A 17507-nucleotide genomic window follows, 5' to 3' on the forward strand; every position below is an offset into this window, starting at 1 on the left:
AGACACACGTAGCCACAATATGCTTAACTGAAAGCGACACGCCACAAACTTCACAGAGTGCTGGATCCCCCCCTCAGGAGGAGGAAGGCATGTGTGAAAGGGCTATGCCCGACGCGCAGTCTGATAAGGAAAACATCCTTCCAGCGGCGAGGCTGCCAACCTTTTGTGGTCGGTTTGAGCGACCGCAGTTTGTTGTCCGACACCTGCAACCATTCACTCTCCCACTGACGCATGGTGCTGGAGGGCCGGCCGGTGTGGCCGAGCGGTTCTAGGCGCTTCAGTGTGGAACCACACGACCGCTACGGTAGCAGGTTCGAATCCTGCCTCGGGCATGGGTGTGTGTGATGTCCTTAGGTTAGTTAGGTATAAGTAGTTCTAAGTTCTAGGGGACTGATGACCTCAGATGTTAAGTCGCATAGTGCTCAGAGCCATTTGAACTAAAAGGAACTCGTTAAACTTCGGTCACACGATGAATGAGTCTAAGCTAAAAGCCGTAAATTCAACTAAATACCTAGGTATTACAATTACGAACGACTTAAATTGGAAGGAACACATAGAAAATGTTGTGGGGAAGGCTAACCAAAGGCTGCGTTTTATTGGCAGGACACTTAGAAAATGTAACAGACCTACTAAGGAGACTGCCTACACTACGCTTGTCCGTCCTCTTTTAGAATACTGCTGCGCGGTGTGGGATCGTTACCAGATAGGACTGACGGAGTACATCGAAAAAGTTAAAAAAAAAAAAAAAGGCTACACGTTTTGTATTATCGCGAAATATGGGAGAGAGTGTCACAGAAGTGATACAGGATCTAGGATGGAAATCATTAAAAGAAACGCGTTTTTCGTTGCGACGGAATCTTCTCACGAAATTCCAATCACCAACTTTCTCCTCCGAATGCGACAATATTTTGTTGACACCGACCTACATAGGGCGGAACGATCACCACGATATAATAAGGGAAATCAGAGCTCGTACGGAAAGATATAAGTGTTCTTTCTTTCGGTGCGCTATACGAGATTGGAATAATAGAGAATTGTGTAGGTGGTTCGATTAACTCTCTGCCAGGCACTTAAATGTGATTTGCAGAGTATCCGTGTAGATGTAGATGTAGACTGCGAATCACGATGACTGATCACGGCACCTGGTGGCCATAGCTGGAACTGGACGGTGGCGTTGTGGTGCATGGAAATCAAGCACCCCATACTGTGGACATTAATGCTACCAAGTTTGATCCTCGTACGGTTTAGTTATAACCAGCCGGCAGATGAGCTACGAAGTTCGAATAGAGTGTTAAAGTGCGCGTCATATATCTTGGCGGCCGAGTTTAGGTTCGTTCTGCGCATCTGACGTCACAAAACACAGTCAGCCAATGAACAGAGAACGACGTTGCCAGATCTCGACAGCAGTGCAGAGTACGGACGAGTGTCTCCAGTTTTAGAAAGGTTCAGTCATAAATAAAGTAATAGAACAAAAGCAATGTCCTGATAGCAGACTTTCTTTTACAGAAAGTTTGGAAAAAGCATGCTTTATACCAATTGCTTCATATTCTATTAATTAATTAAACCAAACAAGCAATAAGACTCCTAATTCAGGCGATAGCAAGGAAATGTGTTTGTTTCAATCTCACGAACTGCTTTTTCGCAATAAAGAACAGCGGTAATTGTTTATTTCCTATTGTACTTCGACGAAGCGTGAGTAATTCATAGTCATACCAACAGTGTTTATAAGAAGTTGCGTGAGGTGTTAAGAGTCCTTATGGAGCCATACTGTTCGATGAGCAGAGGTAGCAGAATGGGTTAGGTGTTGAGCTGCTAAGTGAAAGGTTATGAGTTCAAACCTTGTGTGATGCTTAATATTTTCTTTATTTAAAGACAATATTGGAGTGCCTTACTTCACGAATTTTATTTGTTTGAATGAAATTTCTAGTGCTTTGCCTCTTCTTTAACTTTTTCGCTGCTGCAGACACGTGCTCCCCGCATTCCGCGCTGTGCGCGATTTTGTCATCACTGCACTTCTCGCCTGTGCAGACACATGGTGTTCCCACTGCTTTGACACACTTATCATTCGATTTCACAAAAACTATTTGGCCAAAAATTTGATTTTTACACGTCTTCTTGCCTGATACCTCCCCCCCCCCCCCCCCATAAATGACTTAATTTTGTTTTGATGTGCAGCATTAAATATAGTAAACCATTGCACGAAATTTTGAAGAGTTTGCAGAGGTAAAAGTCCATAGCGTATACTTTCCGTATGGTCGATTTTAGTTGCCACAATGTTGAGAATGAAATGTGGACAAGATACCTAAATTTCATATAATATTTACTGTATAATAATATCTCATTTAATTTAAGTACCACATAGGTGTCGTATGTAATATTAAGAAATATTCCGTCTTTCGCGACTGTAATAAAAGTTTTATATACACACGGCGCGTTTGGCTTTATTTTAAAGCACTTCCATCGGTGAAAGGTATGGCACATACACAATGGTATTCATGTCCTATTTCTTGTTTTTGTTCCACAGTCGCAGTTTTACCAATGGTATTGAAATATATCCCTCTTCTGCAGCTGTAATAAGCGACTTACTTAGACCAGACGCGTTTCTCTCTTTTGAAGCATCATGTATTTTGTGTCCTCCATTGCCAAGTCACCTTTCGTAGTTTTGTGCTGCGGTAGCACAATATTCAACGTTTGTGTTGGCTCATCAGTGTTTTAGCAAATAAATGCTGTTTGTGTGTGCCACACACAAAATTATATTTGACATAGCTCTGAGCACTTCACTGACAGACGGTATATTCAAGTCCTAATGTTTTTGTAAGTCCACAGTTTTGTTTAATGTATTTTGTCTACTTCCTTTTGATTGATTGAAGTGCTTTAAAATAAAGCCAAACGTGCCCAGTGTAAGTAAAACTTTTGTTACAGTCGCGAAAGGTGGAATATTTCTCAATATTACATACGACACTTATGTGGTACTTAAATTAAATGAAATATATAGGTATCTTGTCCACATTTAATTCTCAACATTGTGGCAACTAAAATCGACCATACGGAAGGTATACTCTGTGGACTTTTACCTCTGCAAACTCTTCAAAATTTCGTGCAAAGGTTTACTATATTTAATGCTGCATAATAACTGCGTTGAACATCGAAACAAAATTAGGTCATTTATGGGGGGAAGGTATCAGTCAAGAAGATGTGTAAAAATCTAATTTTTGAGCCAAATAGTTTTTGTGGAATCGAATGATAAAGAGTGTCAAAGCAGTCGGAACACAATGTGTCTGCACAGGCGAGCAGTGCAGTGACAAAATCGCCCACAGCGCGGAATGCAGGGAGCACGTCTTTGTAGCAGCGAAAGGGTTAATGCGGCGGTGGTGGATTTACTTCATGGACTGCGCGCTCCCCCCTACATGTAAGGTTGCGAACTATGCTATACTATGGCGCTGCTTCTATTGGCGCGTGGGTCGTGTGCAACTGGCAACGCAGCAGTCTCCAGCGTCTGGGCGGGCTTGCGCGAGCCGCCAAGATAAAAGAATTGAACTATAACTGACAGTGTAGTAGAGTTGTGAAGTCCGTCAGTTCCTGTTGGCGCTGCAGCACGATCCGGCCCCTGATTGCACCCAGGAAGCAGAGAACAGATGGGACGTCAGCTGTGTGATCTGCCCTGCTTGCTCTCCCTGAAGAGTCGTGGGGGCGGCGGCAGCGCGTGGCCGACGCGATAACGCAGGCTGACTTCCTGACCCTGCGCGTCTCCCAGATAGCAGGGGCGGCCGTTGCTCTGCGAAACGCGACGCGACACCCTAAATCTAGTCTGCTGTGTGTCTGCGTTGAACCGTCTCCGGCGGCACACTGTAGTAAAGACAACTTTGCACGGGACTAGTTAGCTAACGTTGATGTGGAGCTGAACGAGTTTGGTGACGTCACTTCTTGCCACTCCACACTGACACAAGACAATGGGGCCTGATACATTCTCGTCAGAAAAATGAGTATATTACCGCTACGATTTTTGCCGTACGAATCCTAATGGTTGTGCTTGGTGCAACCTCGGAAGTCACAACATACACTACGTGATCAAAAGTATCCGGGCACCTGGCTGAAAATGACTTACAAGTTCGTGGCGCCCTCCATCGATAACGCTGAAATTCAATACGGTATTGGCCCATCCTTAGCCTTGATGACAGCTTCCACTCTGCCAGACTTACGTTCAATCAGGTGCTGGAAGGTTTCTTGGGGAATGGCAGCCCATTCTTCACGGACTGCTACACTGAGGAGAGGTATCGGTCGGTCGGTGAGGCCTGGCACGAAATCGGCGTTCCAAAACATCAAAAAGGTGTTCTAAGGGATTCATGTCAGGACTCTGTGCAGGCTAGTCCATTACAGGGATGTTATCGTCTTGTAACCACTCCGCCACAAATCGTGCATTATGAAAAGGTGCTCGAACGTGTTGAAAAATGTAATCGGCATCCCCGAATTGCTCTTCAACAGTGGGAAGCAAGAAGATGGTTAAAATATGAATGTAGGCCTGTGCTGTGTTAGTGCCACGCAAAACAAGGCGTGCAAGCCCCCTCCATGAAGAACACGACCACACCATAATACCACCGCCTCTCAATGTTACTGTTGGCACTACATACGCTGGTAGGTGACGTTCACCAGTCACTCGGCATACTCATAGCCTAAATCGTCGGCGGCCGGGGTGGCCAAGCTGTTCTAGGCGCTACACTCTGGAACCGCGCGACCACTACGGTCGCAGGTTCGAATCCTGCCTCGCCTATGTATGTGTGTGATGTCCTTATGTTAGTTAGGTTTAAGTAGTAGTAAGTTCTAGGGGACTAATGACCTGAGAAGTTACGTCCCATAGTGCTCAGAGCCATTTGAACGTCAATCGTCACTCCACACAACTTTTTTCCCAGTTTTCAACCGTCCAATGTTTACGCTCTTTAGACCGAGCCAGGCGTCGTTTGGCATTTACCGGCGTGATGTGTGCCTTATGAGCAGCCGCTCGAACATGAAATCCAAGTTTTCTCACCTCCCGCCTAACTGTCATAGTACTTGCAGTGGATCCTCAACAACTGCCGCCGGTCGCTGTCAGTCAACAGGCGAGGTCGGCCTGTACGCTTTTGTGCTGTTCATGTACCTTCACGCTTCCACTTCACTACCGCATCGGAAATAGCGGACCTAGGGATGTTTAAGAGTGCGAAAAATCTCGCGTACGGACGTATGGCACAAGTGACACCCAATCACCTGACCACGTTCGTAGTCCGTGAGTTCGGCGGAGCGCCTCATTCTGTTCTCTCACGATGTCTGATGACTACTGAGGTTTCTGATATGGAGTATCTGGCAGTAGATGTCAGAACAATGCACCTAATATGATTCAAATGGCTCTGAGCACTATGGGACTTAACATCTGAGGTCATCAGTCCCCTACAACTTAGAACTACTTAAACCTAACTAACCTAAGGACATTACACACATCCATGCCCGAGGCAGGATTCAAACCTGCGACCGTAGCAGTCGCGCGGTTCCAGACTGAAGCGCCTAGAACCGCTCGTCCACCATCGGCCGGCGCACCTAATATGAAAAACGTAAGTTTTTGGGGGTGTCCAGATACTTTTGATCATATAGTGTATAACTGCCAGTGGTGCTGGTCACAGGTACGCGTCCGGATTTAATCGTCCTGACGACACGATATTTCGAAGGTGGACTTTATGGAGACGCAATTACGAGAGACTTCTGAAACTGTGGTTTATGAAGTTAATTAAGTGAAGAAACGAGGAAAAATAAGGTCGGCATATTATGAAAAAGCACATCGTCGACTCAAAATAAACCGGTAATGTCTTCACTTATGTTGTTCCAAAGCCCATAGCATTTCTCGTTTCAGCAGCTATAGATGGCCGTCAAAAACTACATTCTTTCATCGAAAAAGTCTGTAGTTAGTGGAATAATAATACGGTAGATCATGAAGTTTTACATAATAAAAATACGGAAAACGATGCAAGTTCACGTTTAGCGACAACCACTTTGCTAACACGTAAGTGGCACAGTAAACCGTGTCCGATGGGTCCGCCGCTCGGTTTCGTCACACATCGGACTCACCCGTAACACTTCACGTCGACTTCCGTCTTTTTTCGTTTCTATAAAAGCCAGCGACCTAACAGTTACAGTTTCAAAATTGCGTGGCGGAGTTACATGTTCAAGTTGCTGTTACGAGTGTCGATTACGTCAGATTTCCCCTCGCACGTCTCCAGCCACCGCAGAGAGAAATCTTGTCATTTAGATTTTTGTTCATCATTTTCAACAACTCTTTTTGAAGAAATTCCGATGTGAGGCAACAGAACACTAGCTGTGTTAAAATTTTGTTTTTTCACGCAACTGGTGGCTATTTTTCGGATTTCCGCTTTGTGCCACCTATACTTGCCACACACAGTGGAAACACAAAGACTGGACGTCTTGAAAGCTCAAAAAGTAGGAAGACTCCTTCACACACTGAAAGTCAAATTATGCTGTTCTACAATTTCAAATGTGTACCGAAAATTGCGAAAGAAATATAATTTAAAACAAAAGTACCGATACTCGATATTGCCATCCGATATCGATACATCGATATATTTGGGGAAATTTCAACGCACATAAACATCGACATTTTTTTGAAAAAAAAAAAAAGATGTATATTGATATTTTATGAACATCACAAGTGCTAACCATTGCGCCACCTCGCTCGGTTGGAATTAAGACCACAACAACATTAGTACACTACTGGCCACTAAAATTGCTACACCACGAAGATCCCGTGCTACAGACAAGAAATTTAACCGACAGGAAGAAGATGCTGTCATATGCAAATGATTAGCTTTTGAGAGCATTCACACAAGGTTGGCGCCGGTGGCGACACCTACAACGTGCTAACATGATGAAAGTTTCCAACCGATTTCTCATACACAAAGAGCAGTTGACTGGCGTTGCCTGGTGAAACGTTGTTGTCATGCCTCGTATAAGGAGGTTGGTCGAGATCCAATGAATGAAAGCAGAATATGGAATCGGTGGGTTGAGGAGGTTAATACGGAACGCCGTGCTGGATCCCAACGGCCTCGTATCACTAGCAGTGAAGATGACAGGCATCTTATCCGCACGGCTGTAACGGATCGTGCAGCCACGTCTCGATCCCTGAGGGGGACGTTTGCGAGACAACGACCATCTGCACGAAAAGTTCGACGACGCTTGCAGCAGCACGGACTATCAGCTCGCAGACCACGGCTGCGGTTACCCTTGACGCTGCATCACAGACAGGAGCGCCTGCGATGGTGTACTCGACGACGAATGGCAAAACGTCATTTTTTTGGATGAATACAGGTTCTGTTTACAGCATCATACTGGCGTATCACCCGGCGTGATGGTGGGGGGTTGCCCCTGGTTACACGTCTCGCTCACCTCTTGTTCGCACTGACGGCACTTTGAACAGTGGACGTTACATTTCAGATGTGTTACGACCCGTGGTTCTACCCTTCATTCGATCCCTGCGAAACCCTACATTTCAGCAGGATAATGCACGACCACATGTTGCAGGTCCTGTACGGGCCTTTCTGGATACAGAAAATGTTCGACTGCTGCCCTGGCCATCACATTCTCCAGATCTCTTACCAACTGAAAACGTCTGGTCAATGGTGCCTCGTCACAATACGCCAGTGACTTCTCTCGATGAACTGTGGTATCGTGTTGAAGCTGGATGGGCAGCTGTACCTGTACGCGCCATCCAAGCTTTGACTCAATGCCCAGGCGTATCAAGGCCGTTATTACGGCCAGAGATGGTTGTTCTGGGTAATGATTTCTCAGGAGCTATGCACCGAAATTGCGTGGAAATATAATCACATGTAAGTTCTAGTATAATATATTTGTGGAATGAATACCCGTTTATCATCCGCATTTCTTCTTGGTGTAGCAATTTTCAAATGGCTCTGAGTACTATGCGACTCAACTGCTGAGGTCATCAGTCGCCTAGAACTTAGAACTAATTAAACCTAACTAGCCTAAGGACATCACACACATCCATGCCCGAGGCAGGATTCGAACCTGCGACCGTAGCGGTCTCGCGGTTCCAGACTGAAGCGCCTTTAACCGCACGGCCACACCGGCCGGCTGTAGCAATTTTAATGGCCAGTAGTGTATAAAGTGTTTCCCAGTTTCCTACGAACAGTGTATTCTGCCCGCACAGGAATGGATGGTAGCGTCCGCTTACTTGTTGACCAGCGGGTGTGGCAGTGGCCATGCAGTCACACGACGCTGCGTTCTCAGAAGGCCGACCACGCGCGCAGAGCCGCGTCTGCGTAGGCGGGGACAGAAACCCGAGACACGCAGCACAGCGAGTGGGGACACAACAAGAGTAGCGCGGATAACACCACCAGCACAGAGCTGCAGGCTAATCTTGCCCGAGTCTGAGTGGCGCATACTGAGCTCTTACAACTAGGCCTGTTGATAAAACGTCGATATGTACACATTATTCCAAAAAATAACGATATAAAGGGTGATTATAATTAAACTTTCAAAACGCTGTAGAAATAACATCACCGGTCAGAATGGCGTCAAACTGCAACGGAATATTATCGGAGAGGGGGCAAAATGTATGGCAGAAGAAGAAAAAAAATAGTGTGAAAATTGATCAATAGCTGGTCCTGTATGTTTCAGAATATGTAAATGAAAACATCTGGCGTGTGCGCGACCCACTGAAGTCGGTACAAACACGCCAGGTACACGGCTTTTCCACCTTTCGCGTCTGCGACGTTCGCCATGACTGTCTCAATGCAGGACCGCATTCTGCTTGTACGGCTGTATTACGAGAATGACGACTGTGCACACGTCGCTCTGTAGAAATTCCGGACACTGAAGGGTTTGAAAAAAAGGTGTTGGTCCGATAACTGGCGTGGGTCTGGAGAAAATGATTCGGAAATTCGAAAAGAGGGCTTCTTTTGGTGCACAACCTGGTAGAGGGAGGAAGCGAATTGATTCGACGTCAGTGGAAGCAGTGGCCACAGCAGTGCAGGAGGAGACGAGTGGTGGTGTGCAAACGTGTAGTGCACGGAGAATTGCTCGAACGTTGGACATACCGGTTTTTACAGGGTTTGGAGGTGTTGTTTGAGGTGTTGAAAACATTCTTTGGAAAAAATCTGTAATACTGTAGTTGGGACGTATATTCTTTAGACATTGTGACAACGTTTTCTCTTCTGCTATACGATCCATGCACCCAATAGATTCCGACGCCATATTTGTTTACAAAATATGTATACATGTGATGTGTTACGACTGTGAAAGGAACCTGTGACCACTGGAGGTACATTATTTTACTCATTTTATGTTTACCGTTAGATACATTAATTTTTGTCAAAAGAAACCCAAAACCATGTTCTGAAATAGTGTTTTGTTTCTCCACTAGACAGTGCCACAGGTTCCTCCAAAAAATCGTAACACAACACACACACAAATGTCATATTAACCAATGTAAATCCACCTGATGATGGAGGTTTAAACCTTTGAAACGCACCGTGGAGATAAATAAACAGTGGCTGGTAACAGTAAACTGGTTGTTTCATTTAATGAACTGAGTACTCTACGGTAGCGGTCCCTTACTTGCTTGCATTAATTGTGGAAGTTTCAAAACGTGTGGCGTTTACGAGGTAGCGAAAACCGATTGCGGAATTGGAAAACCGTCAGCTAGAAACGGATTTACAAAAATCGATTTTGAAGTGTTTACATGACCTCCTAGAAGCGGTACTGGTAAATCGGTTTACGTAATCCGATTTTGGAAGCCCGAATTAAACGGGGTGGTTGGGGCACACATACAGAGGATTTTGAACAGTGGTAGTCATGGGATGGTTCTTAAACTTCCTAACAGATTAAAACTGTGTGCCGGACCGAGACTCGAACTCAGGACCTTTCCCTTTCGCGGGCAAGTGCTCTACAATCTGAGCTACCCAAGCACGCACGACTCACGCCCCGTCCTCACAGCTTCATTTCTGCCAGTATCTCGTCTCCTACCTTCCAAACTTAACAGAAGCTCTCCTCCTCATGGAATGGTTGTGTTTGACGGTCAACAAGGCAGGTAAGGCACGTGCAGCGCTGAACTGTGCGTGTTCAGTACGGACTAGGAATCAGTGCAGGTAGTTTACGAGCGGCGCAAAAAAAAAAAAAAAAAAAAAAAAAAAAAAAAAAAAAAAAAAAAAAAAAAAATGTTCAAATGGCTCTAAGCACTATGGCACTTAACATCTGAGGTCATCAGTCCCCTAGACTTAGAACTACTTAAACGTAAGTAAGGACAGCACACACACCCATGCACGAGGCAGGATTCGAACCTGCGACCGTAGCAGAAGCGCGGTTTTGGACTGAAGCGCCCAGAACCGCCCGGTCACAACGGCCGGCGAGTAGTGCACGCTTCGTATTTGCATTCTGACGCCGAGGTCGACGTGCAATGAAAGATCTAACAGAGTCCCAAAGAGGGCTGATTGTGGCGACCTGATTTGCTGGAGCATCAGAAACCAAGACAGCCAACTTATTCAATGTTTCAAGAGCAACTGTTTCAACAGTCACGACAGCCCACACAAAACATGGAAAGACGTCATCGTGTAAACGTAGCGCGGGATTAGCCGAGCGGTCTATCGCGCTGGAGTCATGGACTGTGCGGCTGGTCCCGGCGGATGTTCCGAGTCCTCCCTCTGGCATGGGTGTGTGTGTGTTTCTCCTTAGGATAATTTAGGTTAAGTAGTGTGTAAGCTTAGGGACTGATGACCTTAGCAGTTAAATCCCATAAGATTCCACACACATTTTTGTAAACGTAAGAGTGGGCACGAATTGCATCAAAACAACACAAAGCTACGGCGGCTAAAGTGACTGCAGAGCTCAGCAGCCATCTTTTCGAGACCCCGTATCTATCGACACTGTCCGCCGAGAACTCCAAACGCGAATATTCGTGGAAGAGCTGCTATACCGAAACCAATAGTGACGACAACCAACGCAAAGAAGCGTAAAACACGGTGTCAGGAGCATAAATTCTGGACGGCTGATCAGTGGAAACACGTCATATGGTCCGTCGAGTCAACATTTTCGTTAATTCCAATATCGGGCCGGGTTTACGTCAGGAGAATGCCAAAGGAAGCCTGCAATGTTGATTGCTTGATTGTAACGGTTAAGCATGGAGGCGGAAGTGTGATGGTGTGGTTAGCGACATCATGATATTCTGCTGGTCGCATCATTACTCTCAAAGCCCGTGTTACAGCCAACGACCACGTGAAAACTTTAGGGGATCAGGCGCACCCCATGATTCAAATATTGTTCCCAACAATGATGCCATATTTCAGGACGATAACGCACCCATTCACACAGCAGGACAGTACAATCGTGGTATGAGGAGCGAGCAACTGAACTGCAGCTTCTTCCCTGGTCAGCACAGTCCCCGGAGTTCAACAATATGGGAGGTATTGGAGCGCAGACTCCGGAGCAGATTTCCGCCTCTCGTCAGTACAGAAGAGGTTCTTATCGAAAAATGGCATAACATTCCCATGGAGACTATACGATCATTATATGCCAGTATTGCAAGAAGAATCGCAGCTGCATTACGGGAAAATGGGGATCCAACCACTCATTAATAAACCATTCCCAAGTTACTGCGCCGGCCAGAGTGGTCGTGCGTTTCTAGGCACTACAGTCTGGAACCGCGTGACCGCTACGGTCGCAGGTTCGAATCCTGCCTCGGGCATGGATGTGTGTGATGTCCTTAGGTTAGTTAGGTTTAAGTAATTCTAAGTTCTAAGGGACTGATGACCAAAGCAGTTAAGTCCCATAGTACTCAGAACCAACCAACAAGTTACTGCCCGCCATCCATGTGGAGCACGTGTTAGTCTCACCGCGGACCTCTAGACTGAGCCACACACAACTGATTTCATCAAAGTGTACGGGCCTGAAGATGGCGTTGACGCAGCGTCGAAACTAGTAGCGAAGTAAATAAAACATCTTAAGTACAGCTGGAGGAATTTCATTTTTAATAAAAATTATACCAGCTGTGTCCCACCTTCACCCAGTTTAAATATTGATGTACGAAGAATCCCAGATGTTCACATTATTTTGCCTAGCCCCTGTAGCGTATGCGCAAGCCGCGACGTTTGTGAGCGATCAGCAGCACAATGAACTCAGCACGCTCATAGCTGACGCTCGAAAGCACCGTCCGTGTGCCGACGGCTTAATGTTTTCCCCTCCGGGTCGGCATAGCAATACTTAAAGAGCTTCCAAGATCGCCGTAGGCTCTGTCGTGTTCATCGGTCCTGCTTCTTGGGGTCAACCATAAAGCTCTGCGTCTATGCATCCAGCGATCCCGCAGCCTCAGAGACTTGTCTGGAAGAATATGTTACGGCAAGGCGTGGCTGCAGTGCGTACGTGACTTCGCGGGCGTCCCAGTAACATCAGGAGCTATTTCGGGAACAGGCGACTGCGGGGATGACGAAGGATAAGAAAGGAAAAGAAAAGAACAAGGAGCAACCGCCGCGCCCGCCGCTGACTGTCTGTCTTACGCGCAGCAGACTGCGGACAAGAGGGGGGGGGGGGGGAGGGGGGGGGAAGAGATGGAGGGGAGGGGAGGCGATAGACAGATGACGAGTTATGGGGGTCCCACACGTAACTCCAAGCATTACGAGCAGAAGACGACGTACCGTTAGGCCGGTATTACACGCTCATATTTCTTTAACAAAGAAATATCATCAAATATTCGTCAAATTTCTTTGAGAGCGGTCTTTGACGCGGCGCTAAGAAGGGGTATTTCCACTGTCATCATACTTTTTGACAACGTTCAATAACGGATGAACCGTGAATTTTCTTTCAAAATCTTTACTTAAAGAATTTACTTTATTTACAAGCGATTCATCAAGAACATTAACACATTTAATCACACTATGTGAGCGTGGAAGTAGTTGCCAGTGGGTAACTGATGAAAACAAATTAAGTTTCTTTCAATAAATGGAAATTTTATACCTAAAAATCCTATCTTCAAAAAATACAGATTTAAAAATTATAATCAGAGCACAAACAAAACAAATTTTTTTTTTTTTTTTTTTTTTACGGTATGAGCTTTCGGCTGAGAAGCTTGCCGCTCCTGTGTGGCCAAGCGGTTCTAGGCGCTACAGTCTGGAACCGTGCGGCCGCTACGGTCGCAGGTTCGAATCCTGCCTCGGGCATGGATGTGTGTGATGTCCTTAGGTTAGTTAGGTTTAAGTAGTTCTAAGTTCTAGGGGGCTGATGACCAAAGAAGTTTAGTCTCATAGCGCTATATATATATATATATATATATATATATATATATATATATATATATATATACAGGGTGTTTCAAAAATGACCGGTATATTTGAAACGGCAATAAAAACTAAACGAGCAGCGATAGAAATACACCGTTTGTTGCAATATGCTTGGGACAACAGCACATTTTCAGGCAGACAAACTTTCGAAATTACAGTAGTTACAATTTTCAACAACAGATTGCGCTGCGGTCTGGGAAACTCTATAGTACGATATTTTCCACATATCCACCATGCGTAGCAATAATATGGCGTAGTCTCTGAATGAAATTACCCGAAACATTTGACAACGTGTCTGGCGGAATGGCTTCACATGCAGATGAGATGTACTGCATCTGCTGTTCCATTGTTTCTGGATTCTGGCGGTACACCTGGTCTTTCAAGTGTCCCCACAGAAAGAAGTCACACGGGTTCATGTCTGGCGAATAGGGAGGCCAATCCACGCCGCCTCCTGTATGTTTCGGATAGCCCAAAGCAATCACACGATCATCGAAATATTCATCCAGGAAATTTAAGACGTCGGCCGTGCGATGTGGCCGGGCACCGTCGTGCATAAACCACGAGGTGTTCGCAGTGTCGTCTAAGGCAGTTTGTACCGCCACAAATCCACGAAGAGTGTCCAGATAGCGTGATGCAGTAATCGTTTCGGATCTGAAAAAAGGGCCAATGATTCTTTTGGAAGAAATGGCGGCCTAGACCAGTACTTTTTGAGGATGCAGGGACGATGGGACTGCTACATGGGGCTTTTCGGTTCCCCATATGCGCCAGTTCTGTTTATTGACGAAGCCGTCCAGGTAAAAATAAGCTTCGTCAGTAAACCAAATGCTGCCCACATGCATATCGCCGTCATCAATCCTGTGCACTATAACGTTAGCGAATGTCTCTCGTGCAGCAATGGTAGCGGCGCTGAGGGGTTGCCGCGTTTGAATTTTGTACGGATAGAGGTGTAAACTCTGGCGCATGAGACGATACGTGGACGTTGGCGTCATTTGGACCGCAGCTGCAACACGGGGAACGGAAACCCGAGGCCGCTGTTGGATCACCTGCTGCACTAGCTGCGCGTTGCCCTCTGTGGTTGCCGTACGCGGTCGCCCTACCTTTCCAGCACATTCATCCGTCACGTTCCCAGTCCGTTGAAATTTTTGAAACAGATCCTTTATTGTATCGCTTTTCGGTCCTTTGGTTACATTAAACCTCCGTTGAAAACTTCATCTTGTTGCAACAACACTGTGTTCTAGGAGGTGGAATTCCAACACCAGAAAAATCCTCTGTTCTAAGGAATAAACCATGTTGTCTACAGCACACTTGCACGTTGTGAACAGCACACGCTTACAGCAGAAAGACGACGTACAGAATGGCGCACCCACAGACTGCGTTGTCTTCTATATCTTTCACATCACTTGCAGCGCCATCTGTTGTTGAAAATTGTAACTACTGTAATTTCGAAAGTTTGTCTGCCTGAAAATGTACTGTTGTCCCAAGCATATTGCAACAAACGGTGTATTTCTATCGCTGCTCGTTTAGTTTTTATTGCCGTTTCAAATATATCGGTCATTTCTGAAACACCCTGTATATATATAAAGCTTGCCGCTCTCTTTTAACACGGCCTTAGTCACAACCGCTCACAACAACCTCTGAAGGACTACACTGATGCAAATCTGCAACACACCAGATTACTTTAAACTAAAAATTTTAACAACTCACACGAACACAACATATGCACCCCGTAACAGGGATCGAAATGGTACAAAACACATTAAAAAAAATTACTTGCCACCGAAAGCGCAACTTATTTTTGAAAGAAAACTTTTACGGTGGAAGGGTGGCAACTTTATATACTAAAATGACCATTTAAATAAAACCCATGCAATACAGTCTTATATAAAATGTACAAACATGCTCTGCATCACGCATATACCGCCTCTCAGGATGATAGACAAGATAAAAACATATTTCAGGAATTCGGCCTTTACACCATAAGCAATAAATTCGTCAACACTGAATCCGACAAACATGACAGAGGCAACTATTAAAGTACGGCAGACCGACAGACAGACAGACACTAACTGCCTAACAAATGCGGACGAGAGACAGCCCAGCAACTGGTGACGCGAGACTGACCCAGCTTCACTCCGACTTACAAACTGCCTAGACTCGCCCTTTAGTGAGCCCATAGCGCCCCTTAAATGCACGTGAACAGACAACCTCTCCCCTTTCCCACCAGAGGGAGACACCAAAGCTGCGACTGCCACAGCGGCGCCACCGCCAGAAACGGAGGGCGACTGCTTCACACTACGCGCTGCGGCGCGCTCTTCAAAACAGCAAATTTTTACCGCGGCTCAATGGCGGACAACAATAATGAGTGCTCGAGTTGATTGTACCATATTTGCATTGTGTGTGCATTTGGAAGAGAAGCGGCGGGAAAAAAGGAAACATACTTCGGCGAATCCGTGGGTTTTACGTCGTGATAATAAAAACAATCAGCAATTTTTTTTACGATTGCTGCATGTGGAGGACGTCGAGTCATATACAAATTACTTGCGAATGGATGAGAGTGTATTTCAGTACTTGCTCTGTAAAGTGGCTCCTCATATTACAAAACAGAATACTCAGTTCAGATATGCTATACAGGGTGATTAAAGAAGATATACAAATATTTTAATATGTTATTCTACAAGAGAAAGTAAAGAAAAAAGGTCGTATAAAAATAGATCCGTAAATGTTTAGTTACGAAGTTACCCGCTTCAGTCCGGAACCGCGCTGCTGCTACGGTCGCAGGTTCGAATCCTGCCTCGGGCATGGATGTGTGTGATGTCCTTAGGTTAGTTAGGTTTAAGTAGATCTAAGTTCTAGGGGACTGATGACCACAGATGTTAAGTCCCATAGCGCTCAGGGCCATTTGAACCAAGTTACGGCTAATAAAAGATTTTGTCTGAAATTTAGCAACTTCGCTAATATAAAGCCATCGCAAAACCGTACGACGTTACAGTAAAGCACGATTTCCATTTTGTTGTTATTCATCTGGTAAATCTAATAAAACAAGTCCCAGACGTGTATCTGCAGTAGTTTTCCAGATCATCCAGAGAAGCAAAGATCATTACACAAGTAAATTTGTTTACTTTCCATTAAGGATATAGAAACGATTATGTCATTGTTGGCAACCGTTAGTGAGCTGTTTCAGTCGTTTCGTAACCTTGAAACGAGTTACTTTTCTGTATTTTTCAGTGAAAGAACATAATAACATCTTTAAGTGAAACAACATCGTAACTGTTGTAGTTTGTAGAATATTTATGAAATCGGGATGCCTTTCAATTTTATACACGTGCAGCATTGAACTCAGTGGAGACATTTTTGAAGCTTTATTGTAAATGTATTGTGAAATTGTATGTAAACTGTAAATCTTCCTTAACACTGAGTTTTGTTTCTTCGGGTTTAACATGAATTCACATGTGCTATGATATTAATAAAAGCAGATTATCTGACACATTCAAACAGTTTCAGTTGACGTTATTACCACCATTTTTCCAAAATTAAATTCTCTACAACTTCTGCTGAAAACTTTGTGCAGTTGTCTGGAATTTATAAAATAAATTGGGCCAAGTAGTTAATAAATTAAAAATTATGCGAAATTACATCTTTGTTCCTCCGGCTGTTCTAAAACGCTCTAGCAGATACATGTCTAGGACATGTTTTATTAGATTCAACAGTTCAATATCAACAAAATAAATGGAAATCGTGCTTTAACCTCGTATGATTTTGCGATGGCTTCATATCAGCGAAGTTGCTAAATTTCGGGCAAAATCTTTTATTAGCCGTAACTCCGTAACTAAGCACTTACTGACCTATGTTTATGCGAACTTATTTCTTTAGTTTTACTTGTAGAACAACATATTAAAATATTTGCAATCTTCGTGTATCACCCTGTATATGCACAAGACAGGCTCACCATAACATTGCGATTTCTTGCTACAGAAAAGAGCTAATTTATAACATAGCGCTGCAATACCACAGAGCACATCCACCAAAATAATTTAAAAAACGTGTGAAGCAATTTATAAAGCGATGAAGGACGAATATCTGGAGATTTTTAAATGTTTAGTGCACACAATATGGGCAATAAGGACTATTCTTATTTTTGAATGCAGAATCATCGTTCCAACAACTGCACAGCTTTTGAAAGTACGA

At 44.7% G+C, this 17507-nt stretch overlaps 1 protein-coding gene across 1 annotated transcript in view; it reads right to left on the reverse strand.

Annotated features, from left to right (window-relative positions):
* LOC124554137 (procollagen-lysine,2-oxoglutarate 5-dioxygenase) overlaps window positions 1-17507 on the reverse strand; it is a 465996-nt gene that overhangs the window by 404379 nt on the left and 44110 nt on the right. The gene's annotated exons all lie outside the window — the stretch shown is intronic.

Source organism: Schistocerca americana, chromosome 11, assembly GCF_021461395.2.
Source record: "Schistocerca americana isolate TAMUIC-IGC-003095 chromosome 11, iqSchAmer2.1, whole genome shotgun sequence".
Classification (NCBI taxonomy): Eukaryota; Metazoa; Arthropoda; class Insecta; order Orthoptera; family Acrididae; genus Schistocerca; species Schistocerca americana.